This window comes from Biomphalaria glabrata, chromosome 15 (assembly GCF_947242115.1).
Source record: "Biomphalaria glabrata chromosome 15, xgBioGlab47.1, whole genome shotgun sequence".
NCBI lineage: Eukaryota > Metazoa > Mollusca > Gastropoda > Planorbidae > Biomphalaria > Biomphalaria glabrata.
In genome coordinates, this window is record NC_074725.1 from 16,355,893 (window position 1) to 16,383,326 (window position 27,434).

General features: G+C 34.5%; 1 long non-coding RNA gene across 1 annotated transcript; it reads left to right on the forward strand.

Moving 5' to 3' along the window:
- Positions 1-23,392: 23,392 nt before the first annotated feature.
- Positions 23,393-24,822, forward strand: LOC129923221 (uncharacterized). The gene is made up of 2 exons (XR_008775149.1): positions 23,393-23,494; positions 23,844-24,822. It is a non-coding gene; the product is annotated as an uncharacterized LOC129923221 (long non-coding RNA).
- The last annotated feature ends 2,612 nt before the right edge of the window (positions 24,823-27,434 follow it).

The window sequence follows — 27,434 nt, forward strand, 5'->3', positions numbered from 1 at the left end:
TTGAGTCATGATTTTATTACGGGTGAGGTGTATTGTAGGAGTCATGATTTAATTACGGGTGAGCTGTACGCTATCATATGAGTCATGATTTTATATTTGTAAGGTGTATTGTAGGAGTCATGATTTTATTACTTGTGAAGTATATTATTAGAGTTTAGATTCAATTGCACATGTTATGAATATATTCACGCCAAGTATGCGTAAATTAAGTTAAAGACAAAAGTTTAAAAAGAATCCAAGAATTTGAATACACTATTTGTACATACTATTAATTTATATTATTCAACTGGTGGATATTTATCGCCATATTAAGGAAATAAAAGACATTGAAACAATGACAAACAAACAATTGTATCTTATATAGCTTTACAAATTGTTATTATTATTTTACTATTATTATTAAAAATCTTAACACGTTAGTATTTAATTAAACGCTGTACCGACAATTTAAGAGTTACCTTTCCTTGATAGATTTCACTCAACAGCAGGGGTTCTCACCCTGTGGATCGCGACCCCTTTAGAGGTTCGAATGACAATTAGCCAGTGGTCGCATAAGATCAAGATCATACGAAATTGTGGAATTGTTTAGTCTATTTTTAATCAGAAGTTTTACATTCTTCGACAATAGGTGGTATACATTTATTCATTACTGTATGAAATACTATTATATATAAGGATATAATAAAATGAAGGTATTATCTACAGATTCCTGAAACGATCTTGAAGCGTCAATTTAAGAAACTAAAAAGTGGGGTAGATTTATTTAAGAACACAAACATATTAACAGCCGATACTGAGGTCACTTTTAGTAAGTGTCATATTAATATCATCACTTGAAGGTAGACATATTTTTCCATTGGTATTTTGTAAAAAAAAAATATAATTGCCATTCGATAATAGATGTTGTAGACAGCATTGTCATAGTCAACGCATAAATATGAAAAAAATAAATGACTGTCCATCACTAGTGTTGCTTTACTCCATTGCTGGATCAACAAGATTTCAATAATGAAGATTTTAGCACGTCGTGAAGCATTTTGAAATGAGCAATACGCCATCGTTTTCTTCTAGCCCATGTTATGGAAGGTAATAGATTCATGACGAACCTTCCTCCCCCTCCCCCTAGAACGTGGATCTCGAACAACAGAACGTCAGAAAAGAAAATAGCTTTTTAGTTGTTCAGGTGACGGAGGTCAGAGGGCAAACATCAGAATCAAAACAGCGGCCGTTGAAACTTGGTGGCTCAAAGAATTAACATTGCCGAAAAGTAAATATTCCCAGAGATTGTTCGAGTTATGATTTGAGCTGTATTCGAGTCTAAATTCAGGGCAATTTCCTTATCTAAATCTAATATATATATATATATATATATATTAGAATGTTTAAAAAAAGCAGTGTTTCTCAGTCTTCGGCGAAAAAAAAAACACACACAAAAAAAAACATGTTGAGGCCTATTTCTTGACAGCTAGGAGGTCTGGGGGGGGGGTAAAGTTCCCCCAGTGGGCTCCGGGGTGAAGCCCCGACGCCAAAAGCGTTTTCTTGAATTCTTCACTGCAAAAAACGCATTCTCCTGACATCTACAGCTCATTTATTCATCCTATTAAAAAGGACCTTTTGAATAATGTTTTTCTTAAAAAATATTCTAATATGAATTTACATGCCCTTAATACAATGCAAATACAACCGATTTGTTCCTTGAAAAGATAAGATACCCAACATATTTAGATTAAGACTGAGGATCGCCACAGAAAACAAAATTCGAAAAATAATATTTAAAAAAAAAAATCTCATTTGTAAGTGATACATTTTGTTCAATAGGCATGTTTGTAGCTTGGTTTTGTCACAGAACTCTAATTCAAAGTTTTAAACAAAAAAACATTTCGGAAGTGGGACTAGAAAGTGAACCAATTAGATTCTACTCTAAATTTTTGCATTTTTAGGGTTCTAGTATAAATTGTGAGTAATTGTCAAACATTTTTTATACAACAGAAAATTATCAGTATAAGTAAAAATTGGAAAAAGATGACAAGGAAAATAATATTTGGCTTCAAAACTCATCTCAATTCTTACTCTTATAATGACAAATTTCGTATAAACTCTAAATCTAAGTCTTTCTTAAAATAACTAAGATGAATTCGTATGCAATTACATAAACTCTGTCGACTTATTTGACTTTTCTGTTTTAAAACGTCATCTTTTCGTCTGGAAAGGGGAGAGGATGGTAAAGTGAAAACGATAAATCCTCGCTCCTTTTTATAATTCCTGCTAGTGATTGCATTTGGCATTAAAGAATAGGGATGGGGCGACTCGATCCCCTCCCCCCCCCGGGATCCGCCAGTGAGTTCTAAAGACACTGTTCACAGGAGAGTGTCTGCTGATATTATCAATCAGGTAATTCAAGAAATGTAATTTTTTTCACTTCCAATATTAAAGATCCAACTTGATGAGTCCACAGATATTTGAAATTGTTCACAATTATTGGTTTGTATGATTTCAATGACGAGTTTCTATTTTGCGAAGCTCTTGAAAAAAAAATTCTACCTCACGTTATACATTCAAGTTATTTCAATATAGTTTACTCTATCAAGTAGTATCATTGACGTTGTCCATGCTTAACTCTACTTTTAAAATTGTCCCTTAAGTATGCATTATGAATATAAAGAGAACAAAAAATACGGTTGAGGGTCACCGCCTATTGGGTAATCGTATTAGTAGGTCGCCGAGCTAAAAAGGTTGAGAACCGCTGCTCTACAGTGTTTAGATTGACATCGATTTGTTATTTTGCTTTGACGCTAGAGATACAATTTAAAGGAAAACAAAAATACAACGATTTAAGAAAATTAATGTAATCCTTAGAAACATTTAAATTCTTGTAGTCAACGCATTTTCCCCTTACAAGAGCCAGTTAGGGCACCTATTATTCAAGGGCCGTTCGCTTCATGGTTGCTATGCCACTGCATGCATTTAAACCCTTTTCCTAAAACAATATTTAAAAGGCAGTTTCTGTTATCTGCTATTGCTTCGTTGATCGCGATATAGAAAGTCAGAAGTGCAACTTGATTTATAATTATAACTAACCTCTAGGGGCCGACTATGAGTTTGTGGAGCACAAAACTCCATTTACTTTCTTGTCTTATATACGTATATCAAATTAGTCATTAAGAGAAATGGTTTAACTAAGATAAATGACTAGACGCTGCTAAGAGATTTATCAATAATGCAAATGAATTCAGCGCAGACACAAGCGACGAGATGGAACCAATGAAGATAGATCTGTTGGATGGTGTAAAGTTGCATTTATTTATCTGCACACCTTGCTTCCTGGTACACCACATTTCCTGTTGAGTGATGAGATAATTGAAAATGCATCATCTCCAAACAGAAAGTAAACAGTACTGCAATAAAGAAATCTGAATATTTTGAATGCTTACAATGTTTTCTTTTCTAATTGGTCCAGTACGCTGTGGTGAAGGATCTATTTTTTTATATTATTTCTTACATCGGTGGTTCCGTGGAGGCGCGGTGGCTGAGCGGTAAAGGGCTTGACTCCCGAACCGGAAGTCTCGGTTTTTGAATCCTGATGAAGACTGGAATTTTTAATTTCGGGATCTTCGGGCGCCTCTGAGTCCACCCAGCTCTAAGGGGAACTTGACATTAGTTGGGGAAAAAATAAAGTCGGTTGGTCGTTGTGCTGGCCACATGACACCCTCGTAAACCGTAGGCCGAAGAAACAGATGACCTTTACATCATCTGCCCTATAGACCACAAGGTCTGAAAGGGGAACTTTACTTTTACATCAGTGTTTCCAAGACCGTGTTCCGTGCGGCCTGGACAGGGGTTCCACGAACTACTTGAATAATTAGGTGGTAGGCCTTAAAGTGGATTAATCTCTTTAATTATAGTGGCCAAGGAGTTATGCTCGCGGTATGCGATGTGTATAGTTCAGGAACTGTGAGAATATGAAATCTGTATCTAACATATGGTTTTTAAATAAGGAAATCTATAGCTGTGCAGACAAAAAGAATAGGTACATAAATATGTGTGCTTACATGTTTAATATTATAATTAATTTAATTAGCAGTGTATTTTAATTATAAACCGAGCGTTCCACATTAGCTCTTATATTAAAAACACGTAGGTCTATCCAGTCTACACATTTGACAGCCCTTCTACAAATCGATAGATGTAACCAGACTTAAGATAGATTATTTCCCTTTGACCCTTTAAATTCCTTCTTGCACAGAGTTATGTTCTACAGACGCCCCACTGAGGTCGGAGTGAAAGTAACTGAGTAACTCCTGTGAAATATTTCATTTTAACATCCTCATGGGAAACTTTAAATTTCTATTTTTTAAAAAAAGCCATTAATAATAAACTGCGACAAATCACTAACATAGGCCCAGCTTGAGAATATTAACATTTAAACCAACAGTCCGTACTGTTGTTTCATTTAGTGCATCTCTAATACTATCAGGCTGCATGGTCGCGTGGTATGCGTTCGGTTGTCTCAATGATCCAGGGTTCAAACCCTGCCCGCTGCCATTTCGTATTTCCCTTCGTCCTGTGGGAGGTTTGGATTAGAAAGTAGATTCTCTTCAACTCTGAAGGAACACCCGAAACATGTCAAACATTTTACAAACAAACAAAATCTTATTTCAATATTTCTCTCCCCTCTATATTTTAAATTCTTTTTGTCTTTCTCTCATTTTGTCTTTTGTCTATTCCATTCTCTTCAACCTTGTCCTCTCTCTCATTTTCTCGTTCTTCACTTTTTCTTTCTTTCTTTCTCTCCAGCTCGTTTTGAAAACTTACACTCTTAAGAAAGTAGAGAATCGGTTTTCACTTTCCATCCAGGATATGCATGAAACTATTGAGCTGAATATGAACCTAAATGCTGACATTTTAGGGATGACCATAAAGTGAGATGACTGCGGCCTCCTATCGGCGGTCTGCAAGTAATACTTCCCTTTGTCAACTTATACATATGTGAACAATGTCGAGAATTTTAACCAAAAATCGCTAATTCTATTTTGAATTTCAATGTACAAAAGGTTTTGATGTCTTACTAGATATGAAAAATGTCAAAGATATTCAAGTACTGTCCGACTTAGGACCTATATAAATGTACTGTCCTACTCTTTATAAATGTACTGTCCTATATTCACTTAATGTCCTACTTAGGTCCTACATACATGTACTGTCCTACTTAGGTTCTTTATGCAGAGTAACTCAAAAAGAAGATATTCGTGTGTTATTGCTTCAAATTTTGTTCGATATTTTAGTGCGACCCGCCACAAGGTTTTGTGGCCCATCTAGTCAAAAAGAATTGCCGAATCTTGCTCTGACAAATACATTTGCATTACGTTTCACAATGGATCAAAGATTACTCTACTGGTTTTAAAGTATCTATGGAGTTCACGCGACCTGATGTGGACTGACTTAAGTCTTTGAATTTCTATTACATTTGTTGAGCTTCACAGGAATTAATTTCAGAACAGACTGTCTCAGAAAACTAAGGGAGATAAATGAGAATATAAGGAAAGTAACTAGTCTAGAAGACGAAAACTAAAGTTGCATTAAGCTCTTCAGTACGACTTGAACTCTCTCTGAACCATTGTTGTTTTATTTGTCAGCATTAGTCAATTTGTGTTTGAATAACCTCATACGTAAAGATCATACTATAGAAGTCCTACATCGAGATCAACATTCAACATCAAGATACATGTATTTTATATAAGTATTATTTTCATAGCTTATCTAACTGTCGCGAAATATAAAATTCATATTGGTTGAAGTTAGTTTTACACTGGCCTACTTAGGTCCTTTATACATAAACTGTCCTACTTAGGTATTATATGCATGTACTGTCCTGCGTAGGTCCTTATATACATGCACTGTCCTGCTTAGATCCTTTATAGATGTACTGTCCTACTTAGGTACTATATGCATACACTGTCCTGCGTAGGTCTTTATACATGCACTGTCCTGCTTAGGTTCTTTATAGATTTACTATCCTACTTAGGTACTATATGCATGACTGTCCTGGGTAGGTCCTTATATACATGTACTGTCCTACTTAGGTCTTTTATAGATGTACTGTCCTACTTAGGTACTTTATGCATCATGCATGTACTGTCATGCGTAGGTCTTTATATACATGTACTGTTCTACTTAGGTCTTTTATAGATGTACTGTCCTACTTAGGTGCTTTATACATGTACTATTTTACCTAGGTCCTATATACATGTAGTGTTCTATTTATGTCCTATAATTCATGTACTGTCCTACTTTGTTGGTCCTTTATACATGTACTGTACTTCTTATTTAAAGAAACTTTTTGAAAAAGTGTCTAAGAAAAATTGAAAAAATTTTGGAAGACAACGGCCACCCGATCCATTAGAACTACATCAGGTCGTCGCGAAGTGAGCGACTGCTGTCAATCAAAACAAGAACAGAGCGGTACAAAAACTCGTTCGTACCTCACTCGGTCAGACTATATCAACGCCACTCGTTGATCAGGAAATATGAAAAGGACCAAGATGCCTGTGTGTAGTCGCGGAATGAACTCTTTATGTTGTGTCTATTCTATTTATGTGTATGTTTCTGTTGTGTTGTCTTTATATGAGAAAAGAGTCCATGTAATCACAACAAATTTCCAAAAGGATCAACAAAACAGTCTTAGTCTTAGGCCCCTATAGATATGTACTGTCCTAATTAGGCTCTATATATATGAGCTGTCCTACTTAGATCCTATATACATGTACTTAGGTCCTTTATACATGTACGTTAGTCCAACACGTTTGCACAATTCTGTCCAGTTGAAGAATAAACAACAGATACTAACACATTTTTTATCATTATATAAAGTATTAGTTAACGACACATTTATAACAGTAGGCAAAAAAAAAAAATAACACTTAATACTAAGGCTTCTTTAACAAAGCTTGTATCAACTCTATCTGTCTGGTGAACTGTTTGTACACTTCATTTCTCCCACTCCCTTTCTCAGATCAACATAGATGGTTTGAAAAGAACTGAGCAAGAGCTAGCTGACTTGGGGATGCTCATAGACAAGACTTCCGCAGCAAATGGTATGCACATCAATGCCGACCAAAAAAACGCATACCAAATGGTGAACAAGACTAAAATGGAAGCCAGTACTGGAGGCGAAAGGCTGGCGAGCTTTCGTTTCAGGCGAAGACAACTAATACTACGACCAAATAGCACTTCTCACTTGCTACCAATTACATAACAAATTCCGTCTCAAAATGTTAAACCTCTAAAAATTGTTGTCCATGTAACTACTATTGTCTGTTAATTAGTTTTTCTTGACCTATTTAAATATTTTGCGAGACCCACTGTGAACAAATAGTGTTAAAGGGATTTTTGAAGTGCAATGAAGAAATATAACACGCTATGTATAAGACTTGAAAAACAAATACACTGTACAGGCTATCATTGACTAAATAAAATATCTAGGAAAAAAAAGAGAGAAAACCCAGGTCCACTGGGACTACAGGCTCCAGTGTTCGTTAATTATTAACCCACTCACAGAAAGAGTTTAGCATCTTAAGGAGAGGTTGTAACTGGACAAGGCGGGGGCTGTTTCTAAGCCGTTATCCGGCTAGTCTGTTGGGTTGTTCCCTGTGTAAGATCGTGTCACATATATCTTGTTACCTCCAAGATAATTATTGTGTTTATGCTGTTTGATTGTTCCCTTTAGAAGATAGTGTCAAACATATCCTGATGTCTGCCAGTTATTGCATGAAACATAATACTAAGAGCTATTTAACTATATATATATATTGATTTGTATATAACTCATGTTCAAACATTGATTTGTATATAACTCATGTCCAAACATTGATTGGTATATAACTCATGTCCAAACATTTGATTGGTATATAACTCATGTCCAAACATTGATTGGTATATAACTCATGTCCAAACAATGATTGGTACATAACTCATGTCCAAACATTTGATTGGTATATACCTTATATCAGTTGATACTTTTCTTTTAATATTTACATATTATCACATGTTGTGTCACCTCTACAACAGTTGTCCCCCGGTGCGGTCCCAATCCCTTGCATGCTGAACTGTAACGGCATTACCCTTGATTCTTACATATTACATTGAACAGAATTGTAATGTTCAAGTTATTATTAGTCGCCATCTTTCTCAGAAGGCAACTTGTTGTTAGTTTCGTATTGTTATTTATCTTTATAGTTATAACCGCGTCATTAAGTAAATTGTTTTAAAATAGGTCACAAGGGCTGACGTGTAGCATGTCGCGCAAATGAACTTTAACTCTTTTTCTCCGTAATTATTTTTCCACGTTTTGAAGGAATTCTTCATTTTTGCTCATGACTATTTCACTACCCCTGTTATGATTGGGCTTCAATAGCTTTGTTATCAGAAAATGTTGTATTTGGTATAGAATTAAAGGGGAATGCATGCTCTTTTTATGTAATTCAAAGTCAAGTTAAAAAAAAAACAACATTAATTTAATTTAATGAAGTAAAAAATCAACGATGGTATCGTCGATTAGGAGAGAAAGAGTTAAGCCAAAGAAAACACCCTAACACCTATCACTGACCATGTGTGCCCTAACTACTGTTTAGAGGTTAGAAAACAAACTAGACTCTAATTACGAGTGACATAATGACAGACAGCCTCTCTAGATGCTTTCCTCTTATAGCTTACCAAGCAATCTAATAAGAGATTGACCGTCGGCCTCACTAGACCCTTTTCCGTATAGCTTACCAAGCAATCTAATTAGAGATTTACCTTTTAAGTGTTAACCTTTGACTTTCCTCATCCTCGCCCCCTTTCCAATTTCCTTTGCCCTAAATAATTACACAATACAATGCGAAGGCCTGTCTCGTCATCTTATAGTGACCTGAGCGTTAAGTACAGGCTTCTCCCTAATCAACTCACAGCCAGCCCCCCCCCCTCGTCAATCCCTCCCCCCCTCCCTCGCCCCCCACCATTTCCCCTTTCAATACCAGATCATTACTTTTCCAGTTTTTCCTCTCCCCGAAGGGCTGGTCCACCGCACTGGGAGGATGGACAACTCGGAAATGAAAGTTGACAACTTTGTAGACATATAGTGGCCTCCCCTTCCTGTCTTAATGAAATCTCTCTATCATCGATTTAAAAGCTGTAGAAAGAATTGAGGGGATGAGCAAGTGGGGGGGGGGGGGAGAACAACCAGGGAAATAAGAGGGTTTGAAATTTCCACTGAATCGCTATTACGGCGCCCAATAACTATCCACCCCCTCCCTCATCTACAGACCCACGTTGAGTTTAGATGCTCGGGGTTCGCCTCGTAAAATAAAACAGATTTCGTTCCTCGTTTTATTTAAATTCCTGCTCGATTCCCCGAAGGCATCGATTTGAAAAGAGAAAAAAAAATGTGAAAAGCTTTTAACCCCTGTCTGCCTGGTGTCCCTCAACAGTAAACTGGACGAGAGTGGCTACTTAATAACATCTCATGGAGTCTGTGGACTCTCATTCTTTAATGCCTTGCAGAGAACAAGAATGAACATTGTAGAAACTTAAACACAAATGAATGAAGTTAAAATGCTTAATTTGGAAACATCGTCTTGATATAACACATGCTTGAAGAGATAAATATTCAATGTTTAAGCTGACATTCATTTGCAAAGTAACAAAAATGTTGCAAGATTTGTTAGTGTGGTGTTTGTACTGTATACGGTGCAGTAGCGTAGCAAGGTACTTGTAGGGCTGGGTGCGAGAATTTATTATTCCCCTCCCCTTTTTTTAAGAAACCCAAACATTGAGTATAAGAAACCAAAAATCGAGTCACTTTCTATGTATCAGTTCATTGCCCAATGACCCCAATGTATGTAACACATATTGCAAGTAATTGTGTCTTTACACTCAGTTCAGCAACGAATTCTTACTAATAGTAGTTTCATAACACCCAATGTCTAGCTTCGTAAATGGTTGATTTAAACTCATTCTAATTTTCTAGTACCTCTGTCTTTCTCTTTTAGTCGCGTGTGCAAGTGTGTGTATATGTGTGCGTGTGTCAAACTACTTAAAGCTGCCATTTTATTATTATTATTATTATAAAAGAGAGAGTATTTATTCTCTGGCGAAGCCAGGGTCGAGTTTCGTTAAAGGGAAACAAAATTCATCGTAGTCCCTTTATCAGTTTCCACCGCGGAATTTTCTGGTGATGTGGCAGGTCTGCAGAAGTACCGCCATCTGACAGGCAACGAGAATATTCCTAGGAATGCGAAGGGCCTTAAAAGTATCTGTGAGGTCAGTTGTTATTATTCCCTCGGTTGATATGACAATGGGGTATATTGTTAGTTTAGATAATTTCCATAAACACTTAATCTCCAAGCCTAGGTTCCCATATTTTCGTTGTTTTTCCAGCTCAGTTTTTTTTAATTATGAGATAGTGTTACGGCGATGTCAATAATGATAGCGGCTTTTTCTTTTTTATCGATGAGCAGCAAATCAGGGCGATTAAAATCTACCGTTTTGTCAGTCAAAATAGGATAGAAAACTCAAAAGTAGATTAGCAATTTTACATAAAACACTAAACCATAATTTAGAAATAATTCCTTTTTTTTTCTTTTTTTTTCCCCTTCTTTTTTGTCTTTTCTTTTTTATGATTCCTTTAGTTTTGTGTGCCACCATTTAGTGGTCGTTCTGCAGTTCAGGTGATAATATGAAAAACTATTAATTAATTGTTTTAAACTATGTCCAACTTATTTGCAAAGTAAAATTTTTTTTCTTTTTTTTAAAAAGTTAAAATTTTTTTTGTAAATGTAGTATTTAGTATGATAGAACTTACATAACTTAGCAATACAATTTAAAAAAAAATAGTTTTGACCAAAATCTTAAACCATTTGCATAAATGTGTTAAATAAATTGTAAATGGTACTCTCCCTTACTAAAAAGACATCAGCGTTTGTTTTTATTAATAATGAATAGTTGTAAAAATGGTGCATTTAAAAAAAAAACTGCTTGCATAATTGATATAAAAAATTAGATTTTTCCTTTTCAGAAAAGAATAAAGTAGCCGTTACATCAGAACTTTGAATGATTTAAAATATCATGATGTCCGATTTTCATTTTCTCTTCTAGTTTAGGAAATCTAAAAGGAACGGACGGACAGACGGACGGACAGACGGACAGACAGGTCACACAAAACAAATAGCGTCTTTTCCCCTTTCGGGGGACGCTAAAAAACAAATACAAAAAAAAAAGACAATGATCTGTATTTCATTCCCTTAAGGCCAGAAATTGAGACGAAAATTGCTTACAGCGATCATGTTTTGTCTGAAATTGGAATGTCTACGTGTCTGAGATGTTTCTATATTTACATTGACACTACAACAAAACATATACAACAAATACACACATTCTAGACAACATTATTGTTTACTAAATGAACAACAACAGATATAAAAGCTAAAGAAGAAAAAAAAAACTTTTGGCAAAACTTGAAACTTGGTCCCGGCGGTGATTAAACCTCATCAATTATTCCTCCACTTGGGATGGGGGGACTATTTTTTTTTTACAAACACACTATCTCCCCACACCAGGACGCATACCCACGCATATTCTCTCTCTCTCTCTTTCTCTCTCTCTCTCTCTCTCACACACACGTATGATATTACCCATATGAGACTGCAGGCATTGATAACTTTCAATATCTGCTTCGTTTTGTTTGAAATTCAATTTGTACAAATAGCTTTTTTTTGTTTCATTTCTTTAGATTTGATGTTTTTCTTTTTGACTGTGGATGCCAACTTACAGTCAGTGCCAGTCAGAAAACGAACTGTAAAAAATAAATAGAATTTTTATTTAAAGTTATGGAGCTTTTACCTGAAACACGATGATGGGTATAATGAAAATTGAATTTAAGCTCTCCACCCCCCCCCAGAAAAAAGACTTTTAAAATGCAATAACACAACGCTTAAAATGCTTGGGCCAATTTGGTGGTGTTTCACACTTTACATTCCATAATAATAATGAATATTAGTTCGTTTTTAACATAATACGACCCAGGCAGAGCCAGAGAATGAAAACTCGTTGGTTTTGACATGATAATAATCGTTTATGGAAGTTATACAAAATAGCAATATACTCCATTGTTATATAGACCGAGGGGATAATAACAACTGACCTCACCGATACTTTCAAGGCCCTTAACATTCCTAGATACATTCTCGTTGTACTGCTGTAGACCTGTCACATCACCAGAACAATTCCTCAGTGGAAATTGATGAAGGAACTACAATAAACTTTGTTTCCCTGTAATGCAACTCAACCCTGGCAACGTCACAGAATGAATAATAATAGTGATAATAATAGTAATAGTAATAATAATAATAGTAATAATAATAATAATAATAATAATATCTGCACCTTAATCGTGATAAACTAGGTTCTGTGCACATAAGAAGAGGTATATACCAGGGTGACTCACTATCTCCACTCTGGTTCTGCCTAGCGATTAATCCTCTATCTACATTACTCCAAGACTCTACAAACGGTTTTAGGGTTGACACTAAATGTACAAAATGTGTGTCCCACTTATTATACATGGATGATCTAAAACTATATGCAGAAACCGAGCAAAACTTACACACCTTAATCAAAACGGTAAAATGCTTTAGTGACGATATCTGTATGTCTTTTGGCCTGGATAAGTGTGGCATCATAAGCATTAAAAAGGGCAAGGCAACGAACACCAACATTGAATTTGAAGGCATCGAGGAATTGAACTCCACCTCTATTTATAAATATCTTGGAATAAACCAGAATGCCAAGATAAACCATAAGAAATTAAAAGAGGACTTTCTTGGCAAATATAGGCAAAGAGTTAATAAAATCCTCAACACCAAACTGTCTGGCAGTAATCTCATCACTGCAATAAACAGCTGGGCCGTCCCTGTGCTCCTTTACACGTTCGGTGTGATCAAATGGACTGACACCGACCTACATGAGATTGACAGACTCACTAGAAAATTACTAACCAAGTTTCGATGCCTACACCCCAAGTCCTCCACCATAAGGTTATACCTGCCCAGGAAGGATGGGGGTCGTGGATTGCAGAACATCTTCAAATTGTGTAAGATGCAAGTTTTAAAAATACCATCAAAACTGCTCGCCTCCAGCAACAAATTAGTTTCCTTCCTACGGAAATAAGACTCCGATGCAACCCCTCTGAACCTACACAATGCTGATGTCAATATCGGTTTGGACGACGCAGGGCATGAGATTCGCCAATGGGAAGAAAAAACACTCCACGGAAAATTTCCGGCTTCATTACATGGGGACAACATCGACAAGGCTGCTTCCTTAACATGGCTCAAAGCAGGTCATCTCTACCCTCAAACAGAAGGCTTTGTTACAGCAATACAGGACAGAGTAATCAGGACAAAAAATTACGAGAAGCATATCCTGAAACTCAATGTTGTCGACAAATGCCGAAAATGTGGAAATGTGGGCGAGTCGATTGAATACATTATGGCAGGATCTCCAGCCATATCAGAATCAGCCTACCTAGGTCGCCATAACCAAGTTGCAAAGTTAATACACCAACACCTGGCTTTGACGTACAAATTGATCGGTAAGGACACTCCCCCTTATTATTAATACTCTCCGCAAGAGGTTCTCGAGTCTACTGAACATCTGCTGTACTGGGACAGGCCTATTCTGACCGACAAAACGGTAGATTTCAATCGTCCGGATCTTCTGTTCATCGATAAAAAAGAAAAAACCGCTACCATTATCGATATCGCCGTACCACTGTCTCATAATTTGAGAAAAACCGAGATAGAAAAACAAAGAAAATATGGGAACCTAGGCTTGGAGATTAAGCGTCTATGGAAATTGTCCAAAATAACAATATACCCCATTGTTATATCAACCGAGGGGATAATAACAACTGACCTCACAGACACCTTCAAGGCCCTTAACATTCCTAGGAACATCTTCGTTGCCTGTCAGAGGGCGGTACTGCTGCAGACCTGCCACATCACCAGAAAATTCCTCAGTGGAAACTGTTAAAGGGACTACGATGAATTTTGTTTCTCTTTAGCGAAACTCGACCCTGGCAGCGCCAGAGAATGACTACTCGTTCATTTCTAACATAATAATAATATAGAGCCTATCTTTGATAAACATGTTAGAATAGTACATTACACATAATTAAACAACATTTTAAAGATAGCCAATGGGATGTCAGTTCATACCACAGTTTCACTTTTACATGAGATGTGACGTTTTATATTCTAATGTTGGCTTTTATTCAATAATCAAATTGTCAATGGAACAAGGGACTTTTGTACTTTTTATTTTCCATTTCTTTTTATCATAGGCAAACTTATATGTAGTCAATGATGGTGAAATGTTAAGATAGTGTCTAACAATATAGCCATGTGTTTTTTAAATTGTTTTTAGCTTTTTAAATAATATTCTTCTAGAAAAAACTTGAGTCGCTTTGGTTGAATGGTTGAGCGCTAAATTTCCGAAACGAGGGGCTCCGGGGTCGAATCCTGGCATTTTAATTTTTGGAACTTGAGTCCACCTAACATTAGTTGGGGAAACGTAAAGGCGGTTGGTCGTTGTGCTGGCCACATGACATCATCGTCAACCATGGGCCACAGAAACAGATGACCAATACATCATCTTCCCAATAGAGCGCAAGTTCTGAAAGGGTGAAGTTTACTTAGCGCGACGTGCTCCTTCTGTTTTATCATGTCACGTTCTATTTTTTAAGTTTGTATCTGTCAGGTGACAATGACATGTATCTAAAAAACATTCAAATCTTATATCAACTCTGTCTGGTAAAAAGGGTGTACACGCTATTTCTCCCACATTTATTCTCAGATCAAACTGAAACTTTGCACAATTATTCATTGACATAGACAAGACATGAATCAATTTTAAAAAGTAACCAATTACTTGGTAGATCTAGTTTTAATGACTTAATCGCCTTGTTTTACCGAGTAAAGAAAATAATCAAAGGATAACATAGCTCATGTAAAGTGAAGTAGTAAACTCCCTTTGTGATCCATGGTACAGAAGCAGTAATCTCAATTATTTCAGCCCCCGTTACCACCGTCACTAAATGTGTACACCTTTACACAAGGCCATTTTGAGTTAGGTGGACACAACAGTAGAGTCTTTCAAATCCCGAAATTCAAGAATCCCTGTCCTCCTCGGTTCGGAAGTCACACCAGATATAATGATGTTCTAAATAGATTCTGTATATTATTGTTACATTAAAAAGCAGGATAAAGGTAAGCTGCTTATCATCTATCTGTTTAACTATTGAAGGCATCAAGTCACTTCTCTGTTACTACTACTCTCTTCAAAGATCCAAGTAATCATTTTGTTCATATATTTTCCTTTGGGCTGTATGTCACTATGCGGGCCGAGTCATTGCTTCCTGCTGTTGTCCTGGACAACTCCGAGATTTCATTCGTTCCAAAGTTTCTCTCATTACGTCATGTTTGCCTGGAAGCTTGAAGCTAGAGACAGTCACGTCTGGTTCACAGAGAGCAGACACATTTGGCTTGAAGTTAGATTAAAAATATCTATTGTGTGTACAAGTTAAACATAAAGTGAGAGAGACAGAAAAGGAGAGAGAGAGAGAGAGAGAGAGCAAACATAGACAAGGAAATAAGAGAGAGAGAGAGAGAGCAAACATAGACAACGAAATAAAGAGAGAAAGAGAGAGCAAACATAGACAACGAAATAAGAGAAAGAGAGAGAGAGAGAGAGAGATCAAACATAGACAACGAAATAAGAGAGAGAGAGAGAGCAAACATAGACAACGAAATAAAGAGAGAAAGAGAGAGCAAACATAGACAACGAAATAAGAGAGAGAGAGAGGGAGAGCAAACATAGACAACAAAATAAGAGAGAGAGAGAGAGAGCAAACATAGACAACGAAATAAGAGAGAGAGAAAGAGAGAGAGAGCAAACATAGACAACGAAATAAGAGAGAGATAGAGAGCAAACATAGACAACGAAATAAGAGAAAGAGCAAACATAGACAACAAAATAAGAGAGAGAGAGAGAGCAAACATAGACAACGAAATAAGAGAGAGAGAAAGAGAGAGAGCAAACATAGACAACGAAATTAGAGAGAGAGAGGGCAAACATAGACAACGAAATAAGAGAGAGAGAGCAAACATAGACAACGAAATAAGAGAGAGAGAGAGCAAACATAGACAACGAAATAAGAGAGAGAGAGCAAACATAGACAACGAAATAAGAGAGAGAGAGAGAGCAAACATAGACAACGAAATAAGAGAGAGAGAGAGCAAACATAGACAACGAAATAAGAGAGAGAGAGAGAGAGCAAACATAGACAACGAAATAAGAGAGCGAGAGAGAGAGAGCAAACATAGACAAGGAAATAAGAGAGCGAGAGAGAGAGCAAACATAGACAACGAAATAAGAGAGAGATAGAGAGCAAACATAGACAACAAAATTGGAACCAAGTAGACAACATAGCAGATATAGAAGTACAAGAAAAGGGGTTCCAAAAACTGTTAGCGAACATCAAACAGAATAAAGCGTCTGGACCTGATGGTATTCCAGCTAGATTACTCAAAGAACTAAGCAATGAGCTAGCAACTGTGTTCAAAATGCTTTTACAGGCATCTCTTAACCAGGGTAGAGTACCAAGCGACTGGAAAGAAGCTAACGTAAACACTCCCCCCCCCCCATTTAAAAAAGGAGAACAATCTGACCCAGGAAACTACAGACCAGTATCACTTACCAGTATCACGTGTAAATTTAGAACACATAATATGTAGTAACATCATAAACCACTTAGACAAACATGACATATTAGAGCATGGAATGGGTTGCCTGAGCTAGCCAGAAAAAACAGTGACTTGGCAGAATTTTGTTCATTGGTTCATATGCATGACTAAATGCATGACGTGAAGGACGTAATCATCTTCTTTTTGATGTAACGTCTGTATTATTGTTCTGTAGTCACAGATTAATAATAAATTACTGTAGACGTTACTATTTAATAATGATAATAACGAGACTGTCTTTATCAAGGTAGACATATATAACTAAAATTTATTTCCGTCCGATTCTTTGCTTTCGCATAAAACATAAACAACAAACAATGACGTAATATCTTCTAATATTAACACATCCTTCCTTTTGAAGCTATCATCACATCCTTCCTTTTAAAGTTCTTAATACTTATATTTACAAGGAATTTTGACAACTCGACCACTTCTGGTTGTCTTGACCGGCACAGCAAGTTCTCTAGATGTTGGTTTATAATTGTCTGTTCCGTTTGTTCTAACCGTTTGCTGTTCATTGTCTTCGTCGGTGTCATCGTACCCAGAGATGTCTTCTTCGTAGCTCTTGTTTAAAACCGTTGATTTCGTCTGTATGTTTTTCCATCATTTGTCTTTATGATGTAAGATCTGGGTGATGGATGTTTCTTAATGACGACTGCTTTATGCCATGTTTGTCCTAGACGAACTCTCACCTTCTCCCCGACAGAGTAGTCTTTAGGTAACCTTGCTTTTGAATCGTATTTCACTTTGCTTTTCCTCTGTCGTTCGTTGAGTAATGTATCTGCATTTTCAGCTACCGATGGTTTCAATAGTTTGGGATCAGTTGGAATGATGTCCTTGAGTCTTCTACTCATCAACAGTTGTGATGGCGAATAAAGCAGTCCGCTTATCGGAGTATTTCTATACTCGAGCATAGCGAGATATGGATCTTTCCCACTTTTGTATGCTTTGTTAAATATCTGCTTTACGATACCAACATACACCTCACTTTGTCCATTTGATTGAGGGTATCTGGGACTTGATGTTGTTATCTTGAAACCCCATTCAGAAGCAAACTCTCTATATTGATAGCTATTGAATGGCATATTGTCGCTCACTATTTCTTCTGGTATGCCATGTCTAGCAAAAATACCTTTCATTGCCCTGATAACACATTCTGCTGTTTTGTTCTCCAGTCGTTTTATTTCAGAATATTTGGAGAAATAGTCCACAACTAGCAAATAGTCATTGTTTCGCCATTCAAACAAATCTGTCGCAACCTTTTTCCATGGTCTGTCTGGTACAGCATGAGGTAGCAATTTTTCCTTCACAGCTTTGAAGTGTTTCGAACGACATTTTACAGCGAAATGATTTCTCTTTTTACATTTTCGGCATGTCTGTCCAAATGCTGGGCAATTGTATTTTCCATGAGATCCACCACAAGTTCTGCAATCTCTAATGAAACTTGTTACATGATTCTTTGCCATTTTCCCTGTGAGGTTTTGACTGGCTTTCTATCTTGTCTTCTTTAATTTATTAGCAGCATCCACATGTAGTCCTTTCATATCTATCATTTGGTTCTGTGTATGCTCGTCAGCACGAATTATGCTTGCTGCTTTCTCTAAAGTTAAGTCTACATCTCTCAGAAGTCTCTCTCTCACTCGATCCGACTGTATGCCACATACCAATCGATCTCTGATGAGTTCATCTCGAAGGTTGTCAAACTTGCATTCTTTTGCCAAATTCTTTAACTCAGTATAATACTGCTCAAACGTTTCTCCGTCTTTCTGCTTTCTTGAAAAGAATTTAAACCTGTCATACACAGTGTTGGACTTAGGCAAAAAATAATTCTGAAACCTTTCAATGAGTTTGTCTACAGTCTCATCTTCACATACTTGAAAAGTATTGTAGATATCTCGAGCGGGTTCACCGATCAGGTGTAACAATAAAGCTTTCTTCACTGGCTCGGGCTTCGTATTTTTTTCAGTGGCGACCATAAACAGTTCAAAACTTTGTCTCCATTTTTTCCATCTTTTAGATAGATTACCGTCTAGTGACAACGGTTTAGGAGGATCGAATAATTCCATTATTCGTACAGATTCTAGATTCTATGTCTAGATCTAGATCTAACAACATGAACTAACGACAAATTTAGAAACCACTAGATCTAGAGATCTATTAACAGCACTTTAAAGCAATGTGACACTAGATTTGACACCTAATCTAACACCAGATCTGACACAAGATATGAAACCAAATCTGACACCATGTTCTGTAGTCACAGATTAATAATAAATTACTGTACACGTAATAATGATAATAACGAGACTGTCTTTATCAAGGTAGACATATATAACTAACTTTTTATTTCCGTCCCATTCTTTGCTTTCGCATAAAACATAAACAACAAACAATGACGTAATATCTTCTAATATTAACACAATTATATGAGATAAGATAGAATGGTCTATTTAGACTTCCAAGGGGTCTACAAAGTTAAAAAGGGAATTGGGGGGTCTATGAAATGTGCACAGGGTTTTATGATAACAAATCTCAATTTAGCATGTCGTGACTTTAATTTTAACAATTGGAATTTTTTTCATACACACATTTATGATCTGTACCTTAGAAAATCCTTAAAATTTTTATCCTGCTGATTGAATGAAAACATGTTTTATTTAATTTTTATTATATTTAAATTGTTTAGTTTTGTCTAGTTATAACTTTAACAAATAGAAATGTAGACTGTACAGCGTTAAGTATTTGAAATAGGGTTTGTTGCTGAACATAAAATTTATATATGTGTCAGACGCGAATAGCCCAATTTTCAGTAAAAGAAATTACAAAAAGTCATTTCTCTATAGAAGAGGTTACGAAGGCTATATAAAATACAACCACAGACCTATATATACTACAATAAATATAGGTTTTTGATTGCTAGTTACGATTTATTTAGGTAGGTGCTGTTTTACTATTACATACCAAGTATTAGAGTTTAGAAAAACCCAGGTTTGTTTCTTGAGCAACGCTATTAGCTAACACCTCATATCATCTCTCCATTAATATATTTAGATCTATAATCTAATTCTAGTCTAGATCTATATATAAAAATCGAATAGATCTAGTAATAGTATAGATTCTGTCTTGAGACTAGATTGCCGAGTCTAGCCTATTTTTATAAGAAAAAAGTCTAGATATTAATAAAGACTAAAGTTTTTTAATTATTAGATTATTAGAATTAATTAGATATAGACATAGACATAAGACATAGATCTAATAATACTGTAATACGTTTACTATACTCTATACTTAATCTACTAAACTAGAGATCTATCTATAGATCTATCTATAATATAGTCAATCTAGATCTATACAATATTCATTATAATACTTTTACTTATAATGACTTATTTAATAAGTTAGTACTTAGACCACGGAACTATACTAATGGAACACCAGCGTCGAGATTTTATGATCAGAGTGCCGTCGCGCATCTTTTTTCGCGCACCATACCAATTTGAAAAATCGATGAGGATGCCAAAGAAGAAATTTACTCCGAGAGCCACTTGGATTGACCTTCATTGAGAGTAAAACTTCCCCACACTATATTTTATTAGATCTGTAAAAACTTTATCCATTTTCTGACTATCTGATAAAATAGATACAATTTCCCTGAATAAGAGATCGTCACAAAAGATTTTTTTTTAAGGCCACTTCGTTAAAATAGGTGTTTCCAGTACTTCCTCATTTGGGTATTTTACACAAAATCTGGATTTTTTTTTATGTACATGTCATTTTTATCATCTGTCCCGCGCAACCAAACCATCCACTTTTCCCGGTCACCAATGTTCTTAACAAGATATCAAGAGAGAGAGGCTGGTCCATTATTTGCTTAGTCCAGCCAGCTTTTTTTTTTACAACCTTTTTTCGTTCTCTCTCATGAAGGATATGTTTTGAAAATTAGTCTTACAAAATACAATTCCAAACCAACTCATGCAGTTATCGTCTTTTCACAGTATTGAAGAGTCATCCTTTTTGCTAGCCAGAGTGTTAATTGGCAAAAGTGAAAAATTCATTTTGTTTAATTTTTTAAAGTAAATATTCATAACTATATCTTTTATATAATAATATATTTTTAAAATAATAATCTTTTATATAGACATGCTTTAATAGATCTAATAAATGATTAACTCGGACCTACCAATATGGGTATATAAATACTTAAATCTGGGTATTTACAATTTCGAATGCGAATTTTTTAAAAAACCGAACTTATATTGATCTAGATCTCTTGTATAATATCTAGAATAATATAGATCTACAACACCTAGACTAAAGTTAAAGACTAAGGTCTAGATTTATTTAACGTTTTAAAAAAAATCAATAGATCTAATATAGACAGTCATGAGATCCACTCTATTTTATCTAGATCTAGAGTCTAGACCATACATGAGATCAATAATTGTCAATATGATTGAATATGAATATTTATAGATCTAGATCTAGTGATTCTAGTCTAGAGTCTAGATCTATTGATCATCTATGATCTAGTCTGTCTATAGCAGTATAGCTATACTTACTATTATACACTTTTACAGTATATGAGTATACTCATACGAGTCATACTGGCTATACTATAGTATATACACTATAGTTAGTATAGTTAATACTTTTTAATAGTAGATCTATAATCTATCAATTCTATCTAAATCTAGATGTAGACTTCACTTTCACATCACATTCACACGATTATTGATACAGACAGTGAATGAAACGAATGCAGTGGTTATAGTGATTATACTTAAAGGGACGATACTACTTATAGATCTACCTGTTGATAAACATCATCATCATAGATAATAATCTACATCTATAATCATAGTGCCCTTTATTTAGTCAATATAGTCAAGTCAAGATAGTGGAACGTAAATTCGAAGGTTTAATACAATATGGTATGAGTCTATGAGTTAGTATAAGATCTAATTATTTTGTTACTTTGTATGTGACAGTATGTCAATGTCTCAATTAAAATAATTAATATCATCAGCCATATCATTTTAAATATTTAAAAAGTAGACATAGATTTTTATTATATTATAAATAGATAGATTAGATCTACATATAATTTTACAAACTTTAGAAATGATTGATTTTATTTTTTATTGATAAGCCTTCTAGACTAGATCTAGCATCTCTAGCTAGACTCTAACATGTAGATTGTAGATCTTTGAATTGGATCGATATTCACCTTCCTAAATTGTCTCTAAAGTCTGTAGCTGATTTGAGAGGCCCAACGAGGCAAGACGAGTCTATTAGTACTCTGTCTCTTGATCTATCTAGTAGGCCTACTAAGCTAGTGCATTAGCCATAGTGTAGTCAAATCTTGACAACTAGTCTTCTAGATCTAAGCTTCTAGAATAATTAGATCTAGATCCAGTTTAGATTTAGAATATAAAAGTTTTTACTACCTAAAATACTAAATCTAGTGATCTAAATTCTAGATATATAGATCCAGTTCAGATTAGGATATAAAAATATTCCACTAGCTAAAATTCTAAATCTACTGATCTATACTTAATATGTTAGATATTATATGACATCTAGAAAAATTATTATTAAGATATAATTATAGATTCTAGACTAGTTATATATGTACATAAAATATATAAATAAAAGATAAAATTTATGCAGGCCTAGGTCCTATAAATTTATAATTGATCCAGATCTATCAGTAAAAGTTACCTTCGATTGGCAGTTTTACCCAATCTAATCTATACAAGACAATTTATAATCCATGCCTTGCCTACACCCCATATATATTAGTTTCCATTCCATGCCATGCCCAGATCCATGAGTTCATGAAATAATAAATGATGTGGTGTCAAGTTGGATCTATCCCCTGAAATTCAGTACTTTAATATAAAACTCACATATCTAGTTAATTATTTGCTATGACACTCTGATAAACTTGGACTTGTGTGATACATATATGTTTCTTATCAGATTTAATTAATGAAGTTTTGGTGCATTTTAACCAGTAATAAGGCTACAAAAGTAGCATCAGGTGTATTCTAACCATTGGTATTTTTCCTGGCAACATTTCTATTCTAGTCTGTGATAAATTATAAATAAAAAAAAATGTTTGTAATGTTTCAGTTATTAACAAGTAGAACCATGGCAACCAGTTTTGATGATGTACCAGAATGGCTCAAGGATTATACTTATACTACTTCTACTCTCTGGGCATCCATTCAATATTTAAAGTAAGTACTACTATACAATTTTTATTTTAGTTATCTAATAGATGTTTTATGAATTGTGTGATTTTCATTGTCAAGCAACATCCAAATATCTGGGATGGAATTTAACATTTTTCTCTAAGTTTTTTTTTTTTATTTATAACACTCTTAAGCACATTCATCTTTCATGAATGCCTAATATACCTTGGCTGTTGTGCAGGCCATTCCTTTACAATAAACTGTTAGATGAAATTAGGCAAAATTGTCTGATAATTTGTATGTTTGATACAACGTTTTCAATTTAATAATATTATTTTCAATTGTAATGTTTTCAAAAGAAATTAACCAATATGCCTAATTGTATAATTACAGTTATGTTTGGAAATGCAAGAAAAAGGCATGCATTCCTGAAAAGTCAATGATTGGTTGCACCTCTTAAAGGTAAGGTACTGCAATTTTTCCCATAAGCTGAAGTACTTGTATTTTTGAAAAACTAGTTTTCCATGAAAATGTAAATCATAATATATGTTATAGTTGCTTTTAGATTAGTTCAATGTGCATCAAATTAACTGAACATCTGCCTTCACCTATAGTAATAATTCACAACTATTAAGGTCAGGGCCATGTCTACACATTAACGCAGTAGCTCCTTTTAGGTACAGACTATTTTTAGAATGGCAAAATTATATAACTATAATTAATAACATATATACGTTTAGCATGGTCAACACATATGTCACACATATTTTTTAATTTTTTTAAAAATCCTTTTATTTATTTTTATAACTAGATAACTTTTTGTTATGAGAAAAGATGAGATTCTTGGACTCCTGCATAGCACCACCAGAAAGGAAAATCCCATCATGTTGCAAAATAAAAGTCTTGGACCAATTTTAATTTAAGATATATATATTATACTGTTAGCTGTATACATATTTATGTATATTCTATCATTCAGCCAACAGGTTTGGATTTAGTATTTCTTTAAATCTGTTTGATATTGTACTTGAAAACTATAAATCTGAGCCCCATTAAAACAAGAGGGAGTGCAGTGGATGAGTGGTAAGGAAAATTTTACTTTTTTAAAATTAAAATAAGAATCTAACAAAAGTAAACATATAAAATATGGTGCATTCTCCTTAAAACTAAAACCTGGTGCAAAGGTTTAAAATGTTGGCAAAAAAAAGCAACATCAATTAAATATTCTTAATTCCCTTTGCAAAACTTACTGAGAAGAACATGCATGTTGTTCCCTCATAAGTTTCTTGACAGAGGAAATCTTCTTTATATTAGATTTGAATTAAGCAAATTAAGAAAAAAATTATAATCATTATTTCAAATGGTTGTATCTAAACCTTATGAATTATTTTTCAGTTATAAGTATATTGAAATGAATGAATAATCATGAAATTGTTAATAATTGCTGCTATCATTCCATTGACTAAAGAACCATAATTTTTTTTTTAAATTAATTTCAAAATTAATTAATTAATTAATTTTCAAGCAGAGTTCACATAGATCTTGAGTGAAATTTTTCTTTTTTTGACTAATGCTTCAATTTTATTGTATCATTAGTTTTTTATTTTTATTACCCAGAATATTTTAAAAATGAGTACACTATTTTCATGTAATAATGTAACTTGGTATTCACACATCAAAATACGCTATAATCTTTAGGCCATATAGATTTGTATAAATATAAATGAACTTGCTTAAATACATTGTAAATGTATATTGTTTGGATAAGAATAAAGTTTTTCTGTAGACAATTATTGTTCAAGATTTGTTGATGCTCCTGCTTAATAAATTATATATACAGGTCATTAGTTTTAACACACTACTGACACAAGAAAAACAGGTCGCCCCCACTTCCATTACATAGATGTAATAAAACGTGACCTCAAATCAGTGAACATCAATACTGACAATTGGGAAGACATAGCTTTAGACCACAACAGATGGAGAGACAGTGACCAAGAAAGCTATGGACAGTGAAAGTACATAGGTCTCAGCTCAGGAAGAAAAACGTACAATCCGAAAAACGGCCAGCTCCTCTACCACCGAAGCAAAAACCACCTTAACTTGCGCTATCTGTGGATGGGAGTGTCTCTCCGAAATAGGGCTCCACAGCCACATGAGGAAGTGTGCTCTGAGATGAAACCTTAGTCTTTCTATTTCTACGACTGAAGGAGGCCAATGATGATGATACAGGTCATTAGTTTTAACACGTCTGATAATAAATGACAGTACAAGTTATTGAATGAAAATTTGTCATTATTTCAGGTGCTTTAGGCCTACATCAATGTGAGGTACCAGTATTTGATTGTGTCATATAACAATTTAAAGCAACATTTTGAAATGAATAGTGTGTAGAATTGACAGTAAATACATTTAAGTGATGGGCTGTGATCTGCATGAATTGAGAGCTGATCATGTATTGAATTTGTGTTTTTGATCTTTACTTCAAGTAAATGTTAATGAACAATTAATTTTTAATGAATAAATAATTTAAAAATAAATACAAAGAAACCATAAACATCTACTTTATTTATTTTATTTTTTTTTCATCAGAACAGAATTTCCAACTTTGCATTCTTAAAATAAAATATAATTTATTTAGAGTAGAGTCAGAACACAAAATCATAGTTTTGAAATTAAGTAAATTAAGCTAAGCTGTGATCTCTTATAAACATTTGTATATAGACTATACACAATTTAATTATTATTTTTCATCAAATTGCAGGAACTAGTACATGTACTTATGTATATTTGACAATAAAAAACCTTAGTCAATGAAATAGTAATACTAGTAAATGAGATAAAAGTAAACTAAATATCATCAATGCTATTGAAGCCACACTTGTTTCTTTTTATCTTGTTTGGTGGACTGCAATTAAAGTTGCTATTAATTTTACTGATTGTCTTAGCTGAAATGCCAGTGTCGTCTCTTTGAATCCTAAGCTTATTTTCTTGGTTACTGGAAGTCCAGATGTTAGGAGTTTCATTTTAAACACCTATATATACCGAAATGGCCTTCCGATAGGCAAAACCTATTTGCCTAACATGTCATATGCACATAAAGAGGTACCACAGAAATGCTTTAAAGACAAGCTTAGGCGCCAACTTGCTTTAACTGACATAGAATAAGAGAGCACCTGGTTGCATACAGCTTCAGAACGAGACAGCTGGAGGTCACTTACAAAGGTGTGGTATACACCAATGAAAATTAATTGCCGAGGGTAGACGGCAAAAAGAAAAAAAACAACTGATTCTACCACAGGTGGACAATGGTTATGCCTGTGCTCAGTGTGGCATAATATGTAGGTCACAGCTGGGGCTGAGTAGCCACTGGAAACATAGCATTCCTCTTAAGTCTTCCGAATCAAAGACAAGCCTATCATTTTTGTAGAATAGTTTGTAGCTTCTGTAAATGCATGAAATGCCGTCACAAATGACACAAGTCCTCTGTGAGTTTGATCATAGTTTGATGGATTATAAACATCTTACTTCTTTGCCTTATATTAAATGGTCCTTCTGTCTGTTACACTAGGTTTATCTAAATATCATTGATATATCGTAACATGTCATCAAAATAAAAACTAGAATCTCTGCAACTGGTTTACAAGTCAGAAGTCATCAATAACACTTGCCATTTAAAAAAAAAACAACAATTTAGATTACTGATTAGTCAAATTAGTGACTGATTATTCGATTCATTTAGGCCTATAATTTTTTTTTATGTGAATATATAATGATCCTTTACACATTGTGACTTTACTAGTAAGCCTAGATCTATACTTTGGAGTAGACTTGTTTGTTGAGCTAAAGTCGGAAGTACACATTGAATTTTACTGTGATCTAGTAATCATCTAGTCAAATGTAGTGATCTACTAGTACTAGATCTAGAGTCTAGTAGTAGAGAGCTAGAGTAGGCCTATCTGTCATATCGTGATCAGTAGGTGGCTGAAGTTTTATAAATCTATTCCATGACAAAAACCCTGGCTAGATTTAGATCTACTGGTCTAGACATCTAGATCTAACTAGAATTAAACTAGAAAACTGAATTAGAGAAGTAGCTTTCTGGATCTAGAACTAGAATCTATATATTACTAATATTAGATCTAGTTGCGTCAAACGCTTAATTTTTGGTTGTTGTTTTTTAATAAATGCACATAAAATACATTGTATTTTGGCAATAAAAATACCCAGTTGGTAGTCAAGTAATTCTAATAATTAATTAATGAATGACTCTATCAGTATTTGTTTTAGATCTATCAGATTCATATGACTTATTATTTATACTATTATTTTATATCATTCGTCCAAGAAAATCTAGCTCTAGATCTATTTCATTTTAGATTAGGCTATAGTTGTTTTGTTG